Source organism: Planococcus citri, chromosome 5 (assembly GCF_950023065.1).
Source record: "Planococcus citri chromosome 5, ihPlaCitr1.1, whole genome shotgun sequence".
In the NCBI taxonomy this organism is placed as follows: Eukaryota; Metazoa; Arthropoda; class Insecta; order Hemiptera; family Pseudococcidae; genus Planococcus; species Planococcus citri.
Genome location: NC_088681.1, coordinates 55,062,425 through 55,082,644, shown reverse-complemented (window position 1 = coordinate 55,082,644; position 20,220 = coordinate 55,062,425). Strand labels below are relative to the sequence as shown.

Sequence of the window (20,220 nt, the reverse complement as noted above, 5' to 3'; positions counted from 1 at the left end):
TCTAGAGTTCAGAAATACGATTTTATTAAATATGGATTTTTTCGTGAAAAATAGACTCGATTTGAATTTTGTTTGATTTGATTTGGCAGAAATGAATTTTGAAATTTTATAACAAAATCAATCACATCAATCAATTCTAGAGTTCAGAAATGGGATTTTATCAAAAAAATTTGGATTTTTTCGTGAAAAATAATCCAAACTTGAAATTTTTTTAAATTTACCAAAAATCGAAAATTAACTCAGTTCCTGAAATTTGACCCTGTATTTTATTCGGATACTGTTTGGATTCATCTTTGTTTTTATCAGATCCAAAAACGTTTTTGAAAAAAATCAGCATGGTTTGCAAAAATGAGCAACTTTCAATTTAAGAAAAAAAAAATCGTAATTCGACACAACTCACTGCCTACCTAAAATCGCTCCATCGCTGCTGGATAATCTAAATATAAAATCAAATGTCTCGAAGGTCTTCCTCAACACCAGCCACCAGCACAATGCTCGGTAATGACCTTTCATTCACCTACATTCGCTTTCCACATAATACTCGTACGTATATTTGAACCAGTCAGTCGTCCAGTGTATCTGGATAATACTCCTACTTCATCTGTTCCACTCGATGCATTTACTCGTATATTTTAATTTCCAAAACAACGAAATCGTGCGCAGTTTTCTAATTAACTGGTTTCCCCTATACACAGATGCTTTGATTAATACCTATCTATCGAAACTCGAAAACCCTAGAAAAGTATAATTTCGGTACAAGCGACCGCTTCTTGTACGTAATAATTGGGTTTTTAAAGTGTATTTGGTCGGGTTTTTATTGTATTTTCCCATCCAGAAGCCGAATTATATGTACCTATAGACTTACTACCGCAATGAATTTTCTACTCGATGATCCAACAATTGCTTTAATTTTTTTGTGGTTTGGGCCTCGCTGCTGTTGCTGGTAGATAGGTAACGTGCCCAGATGGGTTACCTATACGTTGCGGTGGTGACCGAATATGTCAGTATATGTATTACCATTATTACTAATATTACTATCACTGTTGTTGTTGTTTAGAGGAAACTGGTTTCGAAAAAAAAAATATCAACTGGCAGCTAGGGCCTGTAATGTAGTAAATTGTGTTCTATGTTGATAATAATTTGACGACTTTTAGCTTACTTGGTCAGTACCTCTCGATGGAGTGTGGGTTTTGGAAATTTACCATCGTTGTTCAAATAAGACTAATTTTTATCAACGAACGGATCGCTTTTGTAGAAATAAAGAGGAAGAGAAGGTCGCTGTAAAGTCCGTTAGATATTATGGTAAAGCTTCCTGAGTAGGAAATGGTGTACGCCGCTGTAACGTTGTAGCTTGGCGTTGGAATTTAGCATATGGCATAATTAATTATATGCTAGATTTTTACATCGTCCGATGTGTCCAGGTTTATCATTGAACGACTCTCGTGTTCATTCTGGTCCGAAAACCAGTATCGGCGAGTCGTTGCACCGCCATCATCATAAAGGCGTTGTCGTCTTTTTTTTCCACTGCAGCTCTCGACTGCGTATATAAAAAGATTACGAAATGATATTCGCGAGTTTTTCTCCACTTCTCCAGTTCTAGGAGGTTTTTTGCGGTTCGTGTTCGCGATACAGAGAGATGAGAAGGCTATACAAAAGTACCGTTGGAGGAACCTTTGTACGTATAACAGGGCGACTTTGCTAGCAGGCTGAACGATTCGCTAATACTTATCGTGATCGTGAGCTCGGGATGGTGCCTGTGTTGATCAATAATCTTAAACATTCTAGTTGCCACGATTCGAGTTAAAAATAAATCCACACACGTTCCCTTTAGTAGGTATATAGTCGAGAACAATTTGATCAAACCAGTTTCTAGCTGCAGCTCAAGTGTCGAGTAGAATTTTTCCAAGTTCGTATAGGCAGTATCTGGTAATCCCTTCTCTGAATCAGCGGATTTAATACACGAACCCATATGGAAAATAGGCATATTTGGTAAAATGGACCCCTTCGCTAATGATTGAGAGTAGGTATTGGAGAAGCCAAATTAGCAATGAATGAACTCATAGTAGGTACCTACCAATAGATTTATTGAAGGAAAGCGATGCTTCCACTTTTGCCTCTTCTCCCTTCTACCCTGAACATGACTGGTGGGGACAGGCATAAAGTTTTCCTGGCACATTCAAAGTTGTTCAAAATTTTCGTTAAAATTTTGACCTAACAAAGGATCGTTTCGAGGATCACGATTTCTAGAAAGAGCATGAAACTTCAATAACCAAAACTTGAGCTGCCTAAATAGATTTTTGGTGAATTTTTGAAAATTCAAAATTGATCATTTTTGGTGAATTAATGATAATGGTGGAAATTAGTCCTAAAACTAATACTATTAGGTCCTCGCAATTTCTGATTTCTTCATCAAGGTCCTAGAATGGCTCGAAAATATGAAATTAGGATTCGAGAGGTTGGTTTCAGACAGGCTTGTTAACCAAAAAAAAAATATTTCCGGTTAAGGTTACGGTTAAAAATTTAACAAGACATTCAAAATTAGGTTAAAAGTTTGGTGATCATTTTTTTTGGTTAACGGTTAAGGTTAAGGTAACAGTTTTTGGGGGTAATTTTTCCAGTTGAGGTTAAAATTTTGGTTAATGGTTAAAATTACAGTTGAAAATTTGAAAATTTTTAAAACTTTTCTCTGAGTTTGAAATTTTGAAGTTCGAAAATTAAAAAACTGGTAACATTTGAATTCAAAATAATTTTTCCATGAAAAAAATCTTTATTAGGTATATCATTAAAATATCATTTAAGATTGAGCCTTAATAGTTTAATGACTAAGTAATGAGTATGAGCATTTGAGCAAGTATAATTTCAAATTTTTTGAAATTTCTATTCAAGTTTTTTAATTTTATCTATCTCTTGATCATTTTTTTGATTAAAATTTTAAGTCACTACAAATCACATTGAAAAAAAAACACAGATAAAAAGAAATAAAAAATAGCACTTTCAATTTTTTTTTTTTTTGATTTCTAACAGTTTTTTTTTTTTAATTTTTCAGTTATGGTTACAGTTACGGTTCATTTTGATTTCAGAAAACAGTTACCTACAGTTACAGTTATGGTTAGTGATATTCAGGAGAAGTCAAAAATTAGGGCCTCTTGGGCCAACTTGAGGTAAGTACAATCTACGCTACAACTGCCAGTCCCAGGAGTAGAGAAGACAAATCTTGAGAGAGATTTGGAGCGTCCATGTCCCAGAGGCTGGTAACTCATCTTTGGCAGGCTGGAAACTGAGGATGAGGCTAAGACCAAACCTAACACCTCGGTGTGTGCCCAGTGTCAAAGCTGCAACCTGAATGGGCTACAACATCAAGCCATCTCAGGAAGTAGGGGAGAAGAGAAAACAATCAGAAAATATCCCTGAAGCAGCAACAGAAAGAGCAGCAAAGCTTGCAAACCCTGATACCCAAGAGTCATGAATACTGCTAGTGCTAGGCACAAATCCTGTACAAAAGCGAGAATTTGGCACTATAACTGAACTTTGGGAAAGTTAGCTTGATGACGCAGAGGACAGCCCTCTCATCAAGCTATACCAACTTCCACAGGCTGAAGACACTCCAACTGGTAGGAGGAGCAGAGGAAGACCGAAGAAAAAACTTGATGATACATCGGGGAGCAATTCTTCTACAGTCTCCCAGATGGGCTGAACAGCTCACTGGGTCAAAGTCCAATGATGATGGCAGAAATGGTAAAATTTGGTTCGAAGGAGATGATATCAGGTTCAGGGCTAATTTCCATGACTTTTACTGGATAAGTACCTAGAGACGCAGGCGTTAACGTGTAATGTATATGTACATTGTAGTGCATTTAACATCCATTACACGCTAAGCTCCTAGCACCAGAACAGCAGATGCAACAGAAATGCACGCAATCTGTTGCCAGTATCAAAAAGCTGTAACTGGTTGAGCAACTATAGGTAGTGGTGATTATGGAACTCAGGGTTGTAAAAACCTGGCTAGTGATGTATGAGCTGCTTTGTAGATAGCGTAGAAAGCAACTGGAAACTACTACGTGAATGCTCAAAACAACGTCGATTCCCCAGAATAATCGCAGTGGTATAGGCATTTGCCTCACCCTGTTAGGGTACCACAAAAATGCGATTTCCAATGTCCTGCAAAGGACAAGGAACCACACCGACAACGACTCATACAAGTATACATTTAAAAAATAATAATAATAATGCGCCAAAAATGGCCAATTTTAAATGTTCAAAAATTCCCCACAAAATCGAAAAATTAATTTCGGCAGCTGAAATTTCGCTCTCCCCAAAAATCGCGATCCTGTTCAAATCAAATGCAAAAATTCCAAGAGGTTTTAAGAATGTGTTACGCTTGCCATTGGGAGTGAACAATGAAGACACAGTTGAATTAGGAAAGCAGAGGGAAGTAAAGCCAGTTGAACTGGGAAAGCAGGGGGAAGTAAAGGGAAACTAAAAGCACTCAATCAACACTGAAGAAAAGTGCACCTTCTACGCCAAAGACACCGCCAGTTATCCCCAAAACTTTGCCAAAATCTTCATCAAGTTCTTCATCCGAGAATGAAGACTTTGAAAACGCTAATGACAATCACGATGATTCTGAGCCAGTTCTAGAATTAACGAAATGGAGAAGTTTACACGATAGAAACCGATTGAAATCTCCAGATCTCAACGATCTCGCTAATTGTGTTGAAAACTAGATTTCAATTACATGATATTTTAACCAATTTTGGTAATGTTTTGATAACTTTGGTTCCACTTCCACTTTTCAGAATGCCCACAGTATTTCATTACCTTAAAGCTGAATCCGTGTATGCCCATCAAAAAAACAGTAAGATTTTACAAATCACTGATAAGGTCCGGATTTGCTTGGAAGGGTCCGTTGAGTCCTGATTCTTCTGATTGAACATGGGTTAGCTTCATGCATCTTCCACAGTGCACTTCTACTACACCCAGATGCAAATGTTCTAATTCAGGGCAGCATCCCGGAGTCTTATCAGTGACAGTGACGCAAAAAGACGGTTTTTTTTATGGACGTACACAGATTCAGCTTTAAAGTAATGATTTACTTAAGGTGCACCGGGGGAAGTTGGAATTCGGGGTAAGTTAGAAAACTTGCTCTAGTGCCTACAGGTTTATATCTGGCGAAGTGCCACTAAAGGTGATTTGAGGGTACTACCCCTACTTCATCACGGCATACAAATTTTCGGGATTCAGTTTCATTTTAGATGTCTTTGGTTCAATTGTATTTTGTTGTTGTTTTGAACTTATTTTAAATTTGGTCTAAAATACAGACTTTCTATTTCTTAGTTTTTCGCATATAGCGGACGAACCGTGCGTCCTAGTAGTAATCTCAAAGAGAATTAAATTCTCTACAATTTTGTTTCTGTGCAATTTTTCTAGGACGCTCCGTTTGTGATCTACACCTCTGCAAAGTTTTGCCTGTTCTGACTTCCCCCAATTGGGGTAAGTCAGGCCAGTTTATATTTTATTCCACTGAGCGAAAGCTACTGTGTCAATCGCGCTCAAATTTTTACCATAGGTGAAGAACCCTTATGGGAACCTACATAATAAATTTGATCCATATTGGTTCATTAGAAGGGGAGTAACAGCTGGTCAAAGTTGAAATTGCGAAAAATCATTCTGACTTGCCCCGGTGCACCTTACTCCGAAATTAATCCCAACCTCCCTCATGTCTGTGATTCCTTTCTGCATAAAGTCTCTTCCATTCTAAACTCTATTCAGCTATAGGTATCCACTATCCACTTCCCCAGAGTGTCTACCAAATCCAAAAAACAAAATTTCATACCTTTTTTTGTATGTTTTAAATATTTTCTTTATATGAACTAAACTATGAAAGAAAACCCATCAATATTAGGTACCTTTTTTTGGTAGAAAAATATCAACATGCAAAAATTTTTCATCTTAAAAATCCATTCAGAATTTCATAAAGTTTGTATGTACATTTTCACCATTTTTTCATGCTTTTTTAGGTCATTTTTCAATTTCACCCATTTTTTGTAAATTTGTAGTTTTTTCAGCCAGTAGGCACCCTGTTCCCTTATCCTATCCAGAAAAGCATGCAGATGGTAAGGTACCAAGAAAAGTCTCATCTCATTTGATACATCTTTGCTTGAATACTCTCAACTTGATGCTCAAATGACTTTCTTGCTTGGCATAATGATTTCATTTTGTTTTACCCAATTGCCTCATAAATATCATCTCTCCAATATGATATGATTGATTGTTACAATAGCCTGGATCCAACCCAACTTGGGAATTCTGTGAAATGAAACAGCAGATGTAGTAGCAAAACAGTCACTAAGGATTTCATCTGTACCAGAAATCCTGGTCTCTGTGTCTATTGTTATGGAAGTCATATGTTCCCAGGTAAATTCCCAGCCAAAGACACATTACCAACCTTCAAGATTTGCAAAGGAAACAGAATATTGCCTTATGATGTGTACATGTACACACAGGTCAGTGAGGTCACATCCTCCTCGCCCACTTTCATCTCTTCAAAAAAAGTACCTTCTCTGATATGCTGTACATGTCCAGTTCAACTCAGTATCTCCCACATCCTTCTCACCCTTCAAGATCTCAAAAATATCCTTTCTTGCCTCTTCTCCCTTCTGCTCAAACATGGCATGACGAGACAATAATGAAATATATTTCAGGCATACTTGAATTTGTTCCAAATCTTTCTTATAATTTTGACTTGATCTGAAAATGATTGTATGAAACCCAATCAGGACCATAGCTGTAGAATCAAACCATAATATACACCAAGGACATATATCTTAAGATCAGCATGTACTGAGATTCTTTTGAGAATCTCCATATAAGATACTATCGCAACTCCTAAATTAAAATATTGCAAAACGCGAGTCTACCATTTTAGCACATCTTACACTTCATAATCTGCTATATTATTTGCGATAGAGTACCCGCCATTGTCAATGATCCCAGAATTCGCTCCTTATAGAAATGAATACAGGAACAGAAAAGAAGAACCACAAAGTACACCAGTACTCGCTTACATATTATAGAAAGAATTAACACACACATAATATAATATCTGGAAGTACATACTACACATACAATACGAATACCATGCGCAAGATTAATGTTTCAGCGAAAGGAATTTGATACGCGAGAATGTACGACGACGATCACGACCGAGATTCTTCACAATCTTCGTAGTATTTGTATAATTGGCGCCCGCGGTTTATTCATACATAGGTAAAGGTACCTACGATTGACGAAAAGATTTGATCATGTAACACTATCTCGACTTCGTGTACCTTCTCGTAATTCTCCCCCAGTCACAGTTACACAAAAAGATGGATGAATTGTCTAGATGTGAGAGTGTTTTTTCGAAAACGAATATAAATTAGGTGTATTTTCGTATAAAAATATTTTCCTCGGATCGTCGCAGGGGTCAATGATTTCATCTCGAGAGTACCCTATCTGAAATTCTTGACCATCTATCATCATTCTATCATTCATCAATAGCTTAGTACTTTCTCGTTCAGGAAAATTTTGAACCCTTTCACCAAAACAACCTTGAACTATTTTCCATACAATTTTTTTCTGTCTCAAAATGAAATGTGTGATGAGAATGAGAGTTTACGTGTGTGCCATATTGAAACCGAAATCATTCTATTGCACGGTGTCACTTCACACAGTGATGAATTTTCATACAGTATGGATAGGTATAAGTAAGGAAAGTGTGTTAATCTAGGACGGTCATCATCACGACGACGCTGTGACTGTGAGGCTCATTATGGCACATTATTATGATGATTGACATCAGAAATTTACCACGAGTAAGTACCTTACGAGTCCAAATAGTACGCGTACATCGTATAAGTACAAGTATAGCAGGCATAGTATGGTTATATGACTCATGAAAAGCGTATAAGCAGCGAAGAAACCTTTCGCTATTAAGATTGTTTGCTTTCGAACAAATTAATTGTATGGATAGTTGGTAATGAAATCGCGGGTTAGGTACTCGAATAAGTAAACATTATGACTACTTACTCACCTAGCGTTACGGCGATTGCCAAGTGAACCATATGTTCGTGATGTACGTTCCAAAGGTATAGAAGCGAATGAGTATCACGATGAAAGGTTACTACACAACGATCACCTGCAAGAGAGAAAATTTTTCATCATTTATGACGAACAAATTATCATACATACACGAACAAAATATTTAGGTAATTATTTCAACACGATAATAAATTAACTAATATGTAAACTATCTCTATGATGAGAAAACGAGTCGCGAAATTTCAAGGTAGGTATCGAAAAATCATGTACCATTAGTGCAAAATTTTACGACTTGTAGTCTTATAACTTTGCGTTCATACTGTTTGCAAGAATTATAGCCTATAGGTAGGTAAGGTATAAGTATTTTCTGCAGTGAAATTTTTCATTTTTCACGACACTACCAAACAGACTGTAAATTAGTTCAACTTCCATGTTCGACACCTTTCCATTTCAGCAATCATTATGTTCAACTACGACAAAAAAAATTTCACGTGTCAAGTTCATGAAGTGCATCGTTCCCATGCGGTTCTAAAGTAGGTTATCTTTTCGCAACTGAGATGAAAAATGATTCTATTACATGGATATTGGACATTTGATTCAGAATACGAGATATGCAAATTATGGTATTCGGTTTAATCGAGAAAATTTGGTGAGAAATAAGTAAACGTATACCTATTTGCATCTTTAATTGGGACTTTTTTAACAGGTGGGTGCCAGAAAAGGGGAGAGGGGGGAGGGAATTGCAAAATTATAATAGCACGGCGTTTTTGACCATTTTTTAAATTAAAAACCATCACGATGTAATTTACTGTAAAACAAAGAAAAATCTTACTCAAAATACGTGATTTCTTGTAATACTTTTCAAAAATATGGAAAAAATAGTTAAATGTCACATTTTGAGCACCCCTGAACAGGACACCATTGCTAAAGTCGAGCAAAATAATCATTTAACTCAGTTCATGCTGGTTTCGGGGTAAGTTTTCAAAATTACTCAAAATTTATTAAAGCATATTTGCATAATTACTTACTGGAAATTTATCGTACCTAATTACTAATTACCGAGTAATTTTTGGTAAGTTACGGTAAATTCTTGGTAATTATGTCTTAATTTTTACTAAAATTGCTCAAAAAAATTCTTGCGTTTTTTTTGCAGAAGTATCCAAAAAATATTAATTTTTGCCTCAGCTGTCTAAAAACTAAAAAATCATTTTTTTGGTCAAAATTGCTCCAAAAAAACAACAGCTTTTCTGCAAAAATTCCAAATACCTACTTAAATCCTATTTTTTTTTTCGAAATTGTCCCAAAAAGTCGAATTTGATAAGATTGCCCAAAACTTTATGTTTTTAGCCGAAATTGCAGTAATATAGGTCTCATTTTATGTCAAAATTGTTAAAAAGTCCCATTTTTGCCAAAATTGTGATCAACTCTCTTGTTTTTGCCAAAATTCTGAAAAAGGTTCCAATTTTTGCAACAAAGTCTCATTTTTGGAGAAACGTCAAAAAAATTGATTTTTTTTTGTCTCAGCTGTCTAAAAAGTCCTGTTTCTTTTTCAGGCTAATTGGAAAAATTACCCAAAAAGTCCTGTTTTTCTGCCAAAAATGCCAAAAAAGTTCTGTAATAACACTAAATTGTTATTCATGGGAGGAAAAAAGAAAAAAGAAATTATTTTCTTCTTTTCAGAGCTGTTTTTTTAAGGAGTTGAAAGAAGGTGTATTAAAACTATTTTACCTCACCTATTCATTTCAACATTAGGTACCAATTGAAATCCTGTTTTTATTCTACCAAAACAGCCAAAAAGGTTTTGTTTTTAATTGCTAAAATTCTCAAAAAGTCCCATTTTTTGCCCAAATTGACAAAAAGTCTTGTTTTTTGTCTTGTGTTTTGCCGAAATCACTAAAAAGCCTCAAATTTTAGCCGAATTGCTAATACAGTTTTTTTTTTCATATTTGTATTTCTAATTAAAATTTGTGCATCCATTTTCTTTTCTTGAGGATTTTTTTTTCAATTTTTCAAGTTCTCTACAGAAATTTTTTTGAAATCAAAAAATTCTGCCTTGGATAAATTTAAACCTTCCTCTACCACTCTTTTTCAAGTTGAAACCAGATCACCAATAATTTTCAGTGTATTTTACCTGTAATTTCGAGTAATTACCTGTAATTTTGGATAATTAAAGGTAATATAATCTTGGGTAATTACACGTAATTCTGAGTAATTACCAGTAATTTTGAATAATTACTAGTAAGTTTGAGTAATTACAAGTAATTTTGAGTAATCAGGTAATTTCGGGTAATTACAGAAATTTTGGGCAATTACAGGTAATTTAGAGTAATTACAGATAATTTTGAGTAATTACAGGTAATTTTGGACAATCACCGGTAATGTAGAGTGATTACAGATAATTTTGAGTGGTTACAGGTAATTTTGAGTAATTACCAGTAATCCCGAGTGATTACCTGTAATTTTGAGTAATTAAATTACATGTTATTACAGATAATTTTGAGTATTTACAGGTAATTTTGAGTAATTACAGGTAATTTTGAGTAATTACAGGTAATTTTGAGTAATCACAGGTAATCTTGAGTAATTACAGGTAATTTTGAGTAATTACAGGTAATTTTGAGGGATTACAGTTAATTTTGAGTAATTACCGGTAATTTCAAGTAATTACCTGTAATTCCAAGTAATTACCTGTAATTTTGAGTAATTACTTATAATTTTGAGTAAATAAATTACAATTTACAGGTAATTTCGAGTAATTACAGGTAATTTTGAGTGATTACAGGTAATTTTGAGTAATTACTGGTTATTTTGAGTAATTACCTGCCCTAGTAAAAAAATACAAATGGTTTTTAAAATAGGTACAAATACCCAATACGTATTTTTAAACTATTGGTATTTTTTCACATGTGTGTAATTGTGAGTATATTTACCAGTAATTTTTGAGTAATTATCTGTAATTTCTAGTAATTACCTGTAATTTTGAGTAATAACCGGTAATTTTGGATAATTAGGTACCAATAGGTTTGAGTTATTACCAGTACATAAGTTTGCGTAATTACGGATGCTTTTCACTAATTACCAATAATTTTGAGAAATTGCTGGTAATTTTAGATAATTCTTGATAATTTGAATTATCCCTTTGATTAATATTGTACCAGTGTACCAGGTGTACCTACTGGTAATTTTGAGTAATAACTGGTAATTATTGGGTGGTTATCATCGTGGTTGCTTATCCTCATACAGGTGATGACGTGTATCTTGTTCATGCTCAGAGGGAAATGATTGGATCTGATCAGGTGTGATCAGATCTGAACATCCCATGAATTCTATCTGACATCTGACCAAATCTGATCAAATTTGTTCAGAGCTAATCCAATTCAGTAAGAGAGACCTGATTGGATATGACCAGATCTGACCAAATCTGAATACCTAGATTTGATCTTGACTAGGTTGCCTACTTTGAATCTGAATTATTCGATTCTTAGAATATTTGATGGCGTCTTTTTTTTAGAGCTGAGCGGGCCTCTCTTCAACACAACTTTTCGATTGTTTTACCTGTCACATTAAAGTAGGTAGACGCAGATACAGTATGTAAGTACCTATCTAAATTAGAAAATCTTGAAAAAATGTCGATAGTTAGAATATAATCTTTACATCCCTTTACTGCCTTGAAATTCCACCATTTGCTATCATTTTTTATAATTGAAAAAGTTGAGTGGGTATCATTAACTTTTAATAAACGTATGAATGAGATCGAATTGAACACGTTTATACTCAAGTTTCCTTGTTATCATGCTTATCTCACAAATTGGTATTTCTTATTCAGCTGTAAATCTGTGCCTCATTCAAGGTACCTACACCGTATACCGTATCTACAATAACACCCTTCATTCATATTTTTAATGAAAATACCTATCAGTTTATATAGGCTTATCGGACGGACACTCATTCCGAATTACATAACACAAGACTTTTTTTGTTACATGGGCTTCTGATTTATCTAAATGATTTGAAAGAAGAATTCATAGGGAAAAAATTTAATTTGAAAAAAAATGGAAAGACAGAATTTTAACAAAATTAGGTAGCAAGACTCTTCTAAAAATAATAATTAAATTGACAAATGATTTGCATAAGCTCACAGAACAGGGTAATCGTTGAAATAAAACAATAGGTAAGTAGGTAAATAAATAAATAATTCTTTTTTTCAAATTTAGAAACTCTCATCACACATCAAATAGGCAAAAATTAGCATTTAATCAGACAATAATTTACTGGTTGTACTTAAGTAATACTCAGTCTCTACATAGGATGTCATCACAGTTGAGAAATTACGTTTATCCAGACTTCTTTTCAAAATCGTCAACTTGTTTTTGAACAAATTTTCTAACTTCTTGTTCATCCTTAAATCCTATCAATTTGTCAACAAGTTTACCATCCACGTAAGATCCAATAATCGGAACACTACGAATCTACAAGAAAAAAAATTTAAAGTTGAAATAAATGTAGATTCGCACAAACGCAAACTAAAGCAAAAACCCAGCACAGAGAAAACAGTATGAATTATTTTAAAAAGCCAAAATGGATATTGAAAAGATAATTACTCCTTGTGATTGAGAAAGCTTCATTAATTCCGGCGGCGCTATATCAATTCTCGTTAATGAAATTTTACCTTCGTGTTCATGGACGTGTTTTTTCAGAATTGGGGTAAGAAATTTACAGGGATTACACCATCTAAAAAAATGGAGTTTTTTTTTATAAATAAGTACAGATCTGAAGATCTGAAGTACATACGAGTAACAGTATATTATAAATTTGTTGTTGTCCTTTATAACAACAACAAATTAGCACTGAAATGTACAAACTGCAGAAAAAAAATTGAAATTTTCTCCAAGTGGATACAATTAGATTGGAATGTAGGTACCGAGAAACAAATCTAAGCGGATAAATCTCAATCCCAATAACCTAAATTTAATATCAATTAAAATGCAGGCAGGTAATACTAACGGCGCGTGAAACTGAACTAGCACAGGTTTTTTATCACTAGCTTTCAAAACATGATTATTGAAATCGTCTTCACTTTTAATTTCAATAATATTTTGATCTGCGGCGAGATTGGGTTCCAATGGATCGAGGGCTCGAACAAAATTCCACGCAACAAAAACCAAAATAAATGTGTAAAAACACGATTTAACATTAAATTCACACCCCATTATTTTTAAAATTTACCGCAGAATTGCACGATTCGATACGAACAAACCTTTTTGTAGCGAGAGGGGAGTCGAGAAAATGGTCCGAAGAAGCAATCGAAAGAAAAGTTGTGTCCTAATCTTACATTTACGTTCCCCTTCTCTTCGTAAAGCTCCCCCACCCCAAAAAAAGAAAAATTATTTCACAATTTTTTCAGCTTGCGAGGCAACGAGTATCGACAGCATTAGGATATTCATCACTAAATTGAAAGTAAACGAACTGGCAAACTTCGAAGTTGAGAAATTTTTTCTCATTTTAGACACGCAGATAAGAAAATTCAAATTATTTATTTCTAAAAAGGTTTCGTTTATCGTATAAAAAATCGCAAGATAACGTAAAGATTGCGTAATTACTGGTAATTCTTGGTAAATTGTAGATAATTTATGAAAAATCTTCAATAACTCATGATTGGATACTTTGATCACTCAATTGGGAGGGGTTAGGGACAAGACAGAGATCCAAAGATCCATAAATTTCATCACGAGAAGTCTAATTTCTCTTCACCATAAGGATCAACTTCCTTTGATTAATTTCAAAGTCCAAGAATAATCCCTACGAATTTTTTTTTGAAAAATTTGAAATCTTCGACCCTCAAAACATGATACATATTCGAATAAGTTGATCAAATTTTTGCGAAATGGATTCAAGATGTTAAATTTTAGTCATTTTGGGGGCCTTCCAGACCACTGTGTGAAGATCAAAAAACTGATTCAAGTCTTCAAGCTTTACAACAGAACCTAACCAAACCAAACTAAATTGAAACAGTGCTCTCAAAATCTCCGTAACTAAACAATTATAGGTCCTGAAGTTCATTTTCAAATTTTTGGACACATTTTTGAAAATTTGAAAAAAGTTCAAAAAAATTCAAAATGGCTGTTTCAATAAAAATGTCTCAATCTTTTTATGAAATAAGTATAGGTAAGTACATTTAGTTGGGGGGGGGGGGAAGAATTGAAACAATCTGAAAATTTCGTTCAATTCAACTCCCACACAGCAACTACTATAGTTTTGGGCCACCCTGAAGTCTCCAACTATTTTTTGATTTTCTCCATAAATTTGAAATTGTTCCGGAGAGGCAAAATATGAAATTCTTAAACGGCCGAGAGGGTGCCCAATAAGTACCCATCCAAAGCTATATAGGTTCTGAAGTTCATTTTTGGCCATTCCAGAGATAATTTGAAATTTCTGTAGAAGCTCTAAACCTCGCTGGAAACTCCAAAGAGGCAAAATAGGGGTTTTTCGAGTCGAGGATCGAATCAACATACCAGACGACATCTCGCCAAAAAATCTCTCATTTGATATTTTTCCTAAAAAATTCAATTTTTTCTCATTTTTTGGAATATTTACAAATTGGTTTAAAATTCACGTTTAAATTGGCACTCCTGGAATTTCGCGAAACCCCCTAAAATAGTCTAGAGGGCAGAGTCGTCGAGAGGGGGGGCAAAAGGAGGCAATTCGCCCCTAAGCTACTCGATTTTTTTCTCGTTTTAAAATAAACAGATTTTACATTTGAGGCCTCCAAACACCCCCCTCCCCCATAAACATTTTTATAACACATATGAAGAACTATTATATCAATTGGCAAAATTTATATTTTTCTCCACATCGGTCGACAAATTTTCAGTCGACATCCACCCTCCCCTCCCCCTCAACCTCAATATACCTTCTACTTTAGAAATGGGGCCCAACATGATATTTGCCCCGAGCCTGCATCGGCTCTCGAAGGCCATGCGACAGGGACCTAATAACCAAATACCAACTATAGGTTCTTTAAGTTCATTTTTGGCCCCTTCAGAGCAGTTTGAAATTATCGGAGAAAATTGAAAAATCGCTGGAGCGTTCTGAATGGCCAAAAATTGAAGAAAATATTCACATTAGTTCACTTGGCTCAAAAAATTTATATTTCTTTTTTAAAAAGTTTGAGAATTGCCTTTAAAACAGTTTTTTTGGATTTTTTGAACTTTCACAAATTCGCCAAAATTCCAAAAATGAACCTCAGATTCTGAAGTTTTTGGGTACGACGGTTTTAGGACCTTCTCTTCTGATCTTGTTCGGTAAAGTTCAAATCGGAGCGTTGGCATCATTTTCTTTAGTGCAAAGTAAAACTTAATGTTTTAAATCTTCTTAGTTTCAAAAATTTTTTTGTTCAGAAGAAAAACATTTTTGGAAATTCCAAGTTTTTGTTGACCAGAAATTTCTATTTTTCAAAGACCTGTTTTCAAACAGTTTTCCATTTTCTAAATTTGAAATTTTTTTCAAAATTTTCTGTATTATTTTTCTTGCTGCTCTGAAAGTAAGGACGCTGCAAAAAAAAATCGCAGCGAGAAAGTTGCATTTTACACTCGAAAAAAGTCTCTGTTGAGTACCAAAAACATTCAAACAGTAAAATAAGGACAAATTAATGGAACAAATCTGATAAAACGACGGCGAACCCGCCAAGGTCCCGGAATTGGAAACGTACCAAGTTTTAGCACAACGGAAACAGCGAGTTAAAATGGGAAAATTGTACATAATGTACATCGTAGAGTGATACAAAATTTCTAAATTCTGTCATAGATGATTTGGAACCAATGGCAGGTAAAATTTCGACATCGTTTGCCATGGTCTAAATACGTGAGATGAATTATCCCATTAATTAACGACGATGAGCTTCCAAACCTTAAAACTCTGTTAAACCTGAAGAAAATCAATCGTTTTATGTGTTTTTCATGGCAGATTTTCAATTTGTGAGCCAGACTCGTATTTCCTATACTACGAGTATTTCGAAGCTTAGAACACCTGCGGACGATTTTCTTAGGTATCGAAATTAAAATTTTATAGGCAGAAAAAATGAAAGTGATGTTTTCTCGATCACGAACGCGTCGAACACACTTTTGGTAATAATCACAGCATCGATGCTCAGCACGAAATGAAAAAAAAAGAAAACAAATCATTACACATAGGTATAAAAAAAAACCTTATACGCGGGTCCAAGGTCCAAAAACGGATTAAAAAATCCAGTTATACGGAATACTGTGTACTTTTCTGTGTGTATACCTTTACTTATACGAAATGACAACAGAGAGAGAGACGAAAGATGAAAGGAAAAAAGTGGCTATTATATGTACGAGTCCTGAAAGATCATCAGGTGTTAGGAACACCTGCACCTTGGCCGGATCGTCTTAATGCGCCGCAACCGTGTACTTTTTTTTAATACGTTATATTTAAGTATAAAAAAGAGGAAAAAATATAAGGTAGTCTCCCAGTAGTCAGCTGTTCGCGTGCTAGATGTGACAGATGGGATGATACGAGTGTATATTATGTATTTTTATGTGTTGCGATGATGATGATGTGTGATGAAATGCGCGGCAAAACTTTTCACCTTATGGCGTGGAAATATCGAATGTTTTCATGAAAGACATAAAAAAAGGACCCACAGAGATGGATTAAAACGACGAAAATTTTCAAATCAACTGTTATGTAAGTGTAAGTGTAAGTGTGATGTAGAAATAGAATTAATTTCACAGCGTTAATCAGGCTTGAAACGTACTCCTTTCCACGTTTCGTAATTGTGCTGTAAGTGTACGAGTAGGTACGAAATACGAGTCGTTTTTCATTGGCGCCTTCGACACGAATGTAAAAAATTTTCACGAATAGAGGTAATCGACCGAAGATTGGGTGTTTGGATGTGGAATATCCCTGAGGTTCAAATTTTCGCGAATGGAATGTCTGAATGGCTGCATATTTTTTTTAGAAATTAATTGTAGAAATGGATAATTTTTTTGGAGCAATTCAGAATATTCGTCGTCTTATTTTTAGCTACCTAATTACAAATTCTAAATTTCCTGAATTTCTAATCACTTTTTATAAAAACTGACGAAAATTTAAAATGGATTTTGATTGCGAAGTCCTAATTTGAAAAATTTTGCTCCAGCTTCTGTGCAATCAATTTCATTCAATTCAATTTCTAGGTTTTTTATTGGATGAAAGGGGGGGGGGGTATTGGGGATTGAGGTGCAGATTAAAATAGAGTAAAGTTTTCTCTGCACAGGAAGTTTTTAAAAGTACATACATCATAATTTTAAGAATTTGTTTTAGAAGTTGACAAAACTTCGGGCCCTAAAGTTCATTTATGGAATTTTGGCGAATTTGTGGAAATTTTAAAAATTTAAAAAAACTGTTTTCAGGGCATTTCTCAAACTTTTTTAAAAAAAGAAGTATAAATTTCCTTTGAGCAAAGTGAACCAACGTGAATATGTTCTTCAATTGTACTCCTGCACATCAACGACTATCAGTTTTGAGCCATTCTGGAGACTCCAGTGATTTTTCAATCTTCTCTAGAAATTTCAAACCGCTCTGAAGGGGGTCGAAAATGAACTTTAAAAATTTACAAAATATGTAAAAAATTCCATCAAGTTGAAACTCAATTAAAATTTAGATCAAATTAATGAATAAAATTAAAAATTGAAAAAAATTAAATTAAAATTGAAAAAAAAATAAAATCTAAAAGATTCCTTATTAATTTAATGACATAAAATTATGCTATTGGGAAAAATTGAATTGGAATTCAGACATTTAAATCAAATTATAAAAAGACACTCGTCGCATTTAGCATGAGAAGACCGACTTTTCTTAAAATAAAAATCTTTTACGAACAAATTTGATTCACTTATTTTGAAACGTTTGTACAACAATTTGATCTGTTTACAATCGAATCGAATCATTTACGAACGATTGGTGAATAAATAAATTGATTGATTGATTTCTTGGTGAATCATTCGCAAACAAACTGTTCAATAGTTACTGAATCATTCGCGAACGAATTCAATTTTTTAGTAAATCATTCGCGAACGAATTGAATAATTTTTGGTGAATCATTCGCGAACAAATTGATTCGTATAAGTGACTCGTTCGCGAACGAATCGATTCATTTACTCAATTTTTGATGAATTATTCACGAACGAATTGATTTGTATAAGCGACTCGTTTGCGAACAAGTTGAATAATTTTTGGTGAATCATTCGCGAACGAATTGAATGATTTTTGGTGAATCATTCGCGAACAAAATTGATTCGTATAAGTGACTCGTTCGCGAACGAATCGATTCATTCACTCAATTTTTCATGAATCATTCACGAACGAATTGAATAATTTTTGGTGAATCATTCGCGAACGAATTCAATTTTTTAGTAAATCGTTCGCGAACGAATTGAATAATTTTTGGTGAATCATTCGCGAACAAATTGATTCGTATAAGTGACTCGTTCGCGAAAGAATCGATTCATTTACTCAATTTTTGACGAATCATTCACGAACGAATTGAATCATTTTTGGTGAATCATTTGCGAACGAATTGATTACTTTTTGGTAAATCATTCGCGAACGAATTGAATGATTTTTGGTGAATCATTCGCGAACAAAATTGATTCGTATAAGTGGCTCGTTCGCGAACGAATCGATTCATTCACTCAATTATTGATGAATCATTCACGAACGAATTGAATCATTTTTGGTGAATCATTTGCGAACGAATTGATTAACGAATTAAATCAATATGATTCGCCAAAAATGAATCTATTTGTTCGCGAAAGGTTCTTCCAAAAAATTTATAAATTCGTTCACGAATGATTCACAAAAAATTATTCAATTCGTTCGTGAATGATTCATCAAAAATTGAGTAAATAAATCGATTCGTAGTGTTTTTTTTTTTTTTTTTGTAAGACGACTTAGGCTATATAAATCGAGAAAAAATTGGAAAAAAATTAATCAAAATTACATATAAAAACCAATGAAATTTTCAAAAACCATTTAAAATGATCAAATTTGAAACAAAAAGTGTCGAAAATGACTTTAAAAAAAACATATTAAAATATAAAAAGTTTCGTGAAATAACAAAGGCAAAAGTTAAGCATAATATGAAAAAAATTAGTCGAAATTGACCATAAAACGTACGTACTAAAATGAATAAAAACAGTTGGAAATGGTGAAAAAACTGAAGGAAGAGTCATTATTTTGAAAAAATGTCTCAAATTTATGAATAAAATAGCGTGAAAATTGCATAAAAATTTGAAAAAAAAACTCCAAAAAAGTAGTTAAAAATTATTGAAATTGAAACAAAATTCTTAAATATTAATTGTATAATTTGTATAAAAGTACAGAAAATGATAGAAAGCGTTGAAACTTGAAAAAAAGTTCGAAAAATTGTATAAATTTACACAAAATTAGAATAAAACCACAAAATATATCGCAAAAATGGCATAAAACTTTACGAATGTTTCAAAACTCCGCTGAAAAAATTATCAAAAATCAAAACTAAACCAAAATGGCTCAAAATGATTGAAAATAAGAAAATTAATGCGAAAAAAATCATAAAACGTGAAAAAAATTCCATAAAATACGAAGAAATTTTTTTAAAACGAACGAAAAATTTCAAAGAGACATAAAAATGGCTAAAAAGTGATGAAAAATCGAATAAATGTTACTGAAATAGCGAAAAACAGAGTAAAAATGTCCTAAAATTCAATTTTTGAAAATGACCTAGATTTTATAATAAAAAAAATCACTGAAAATGAAGAAAAAAATGAAATAAATTTTTTTAAATGAACGAAAAATTTCAAAAAAGACATAAAAATATCTAAAAAGTGATTTTAAAAATCGAATAAATACGTATCATTGAAATAACAAAAAACAAAAGTGAAAATTTCCTAAAATTTATTTTTTAAAAACCACCTAGATTTTATTAAAAATAACTAAAAATGCAGAAAAAATGAAATTAATCAACAAAATTTCATAAAATCAACCACAGATTAACAAAATTGGTGCAAAATTACCTACTAAAAATGAAGCAAAATATACTAAAAAAATTTGTTGAAAAAAAAAAAATGAAACGAAATTCCAAAATTTTTTAAAAATGAC

General features: G+C 33.4%; 1 protein-coding gene and 1 long non-coding RNA gene across 2 annotated transcripts in view; both read right to left on the bottom strand.

The window, feature by feature from the left end:
* The window catches only part of LOC135846636 (tyrosine-protein phosphatase non-receptor type 13-like), a 65,909-nt gene that overhangs the window by 32,864 nt on the left and 12,825 nt on the right, over positions 1 to 20,220 (bottom strand). Inside the window, exon 2 of the mRNA XM_065365840.1 lies at positions 8,072 to 8,176. The gene's annotated coding sequence lies outside the window, so the exon portion shown is untranslated. The remainder of the gene's footprint in view (positions 1 to 8,071; positions 8,177 to 20,220) is intronic.
* On the bottom strand, positions 12,101 to 13,385 carry LOC135848239 (uncharacterized). The gene is made up of 3 exons (XR_010559336.1): positions 13,084 to 13,385; positions 12,681 to 12,810; positions 12,101 to 12,548 (listed from the first exon to the last, which is right to left on the bottom strand). It is a non-coding gene; the product is annotated as an uncharacterized LOC135848239 (long non-coding RNA).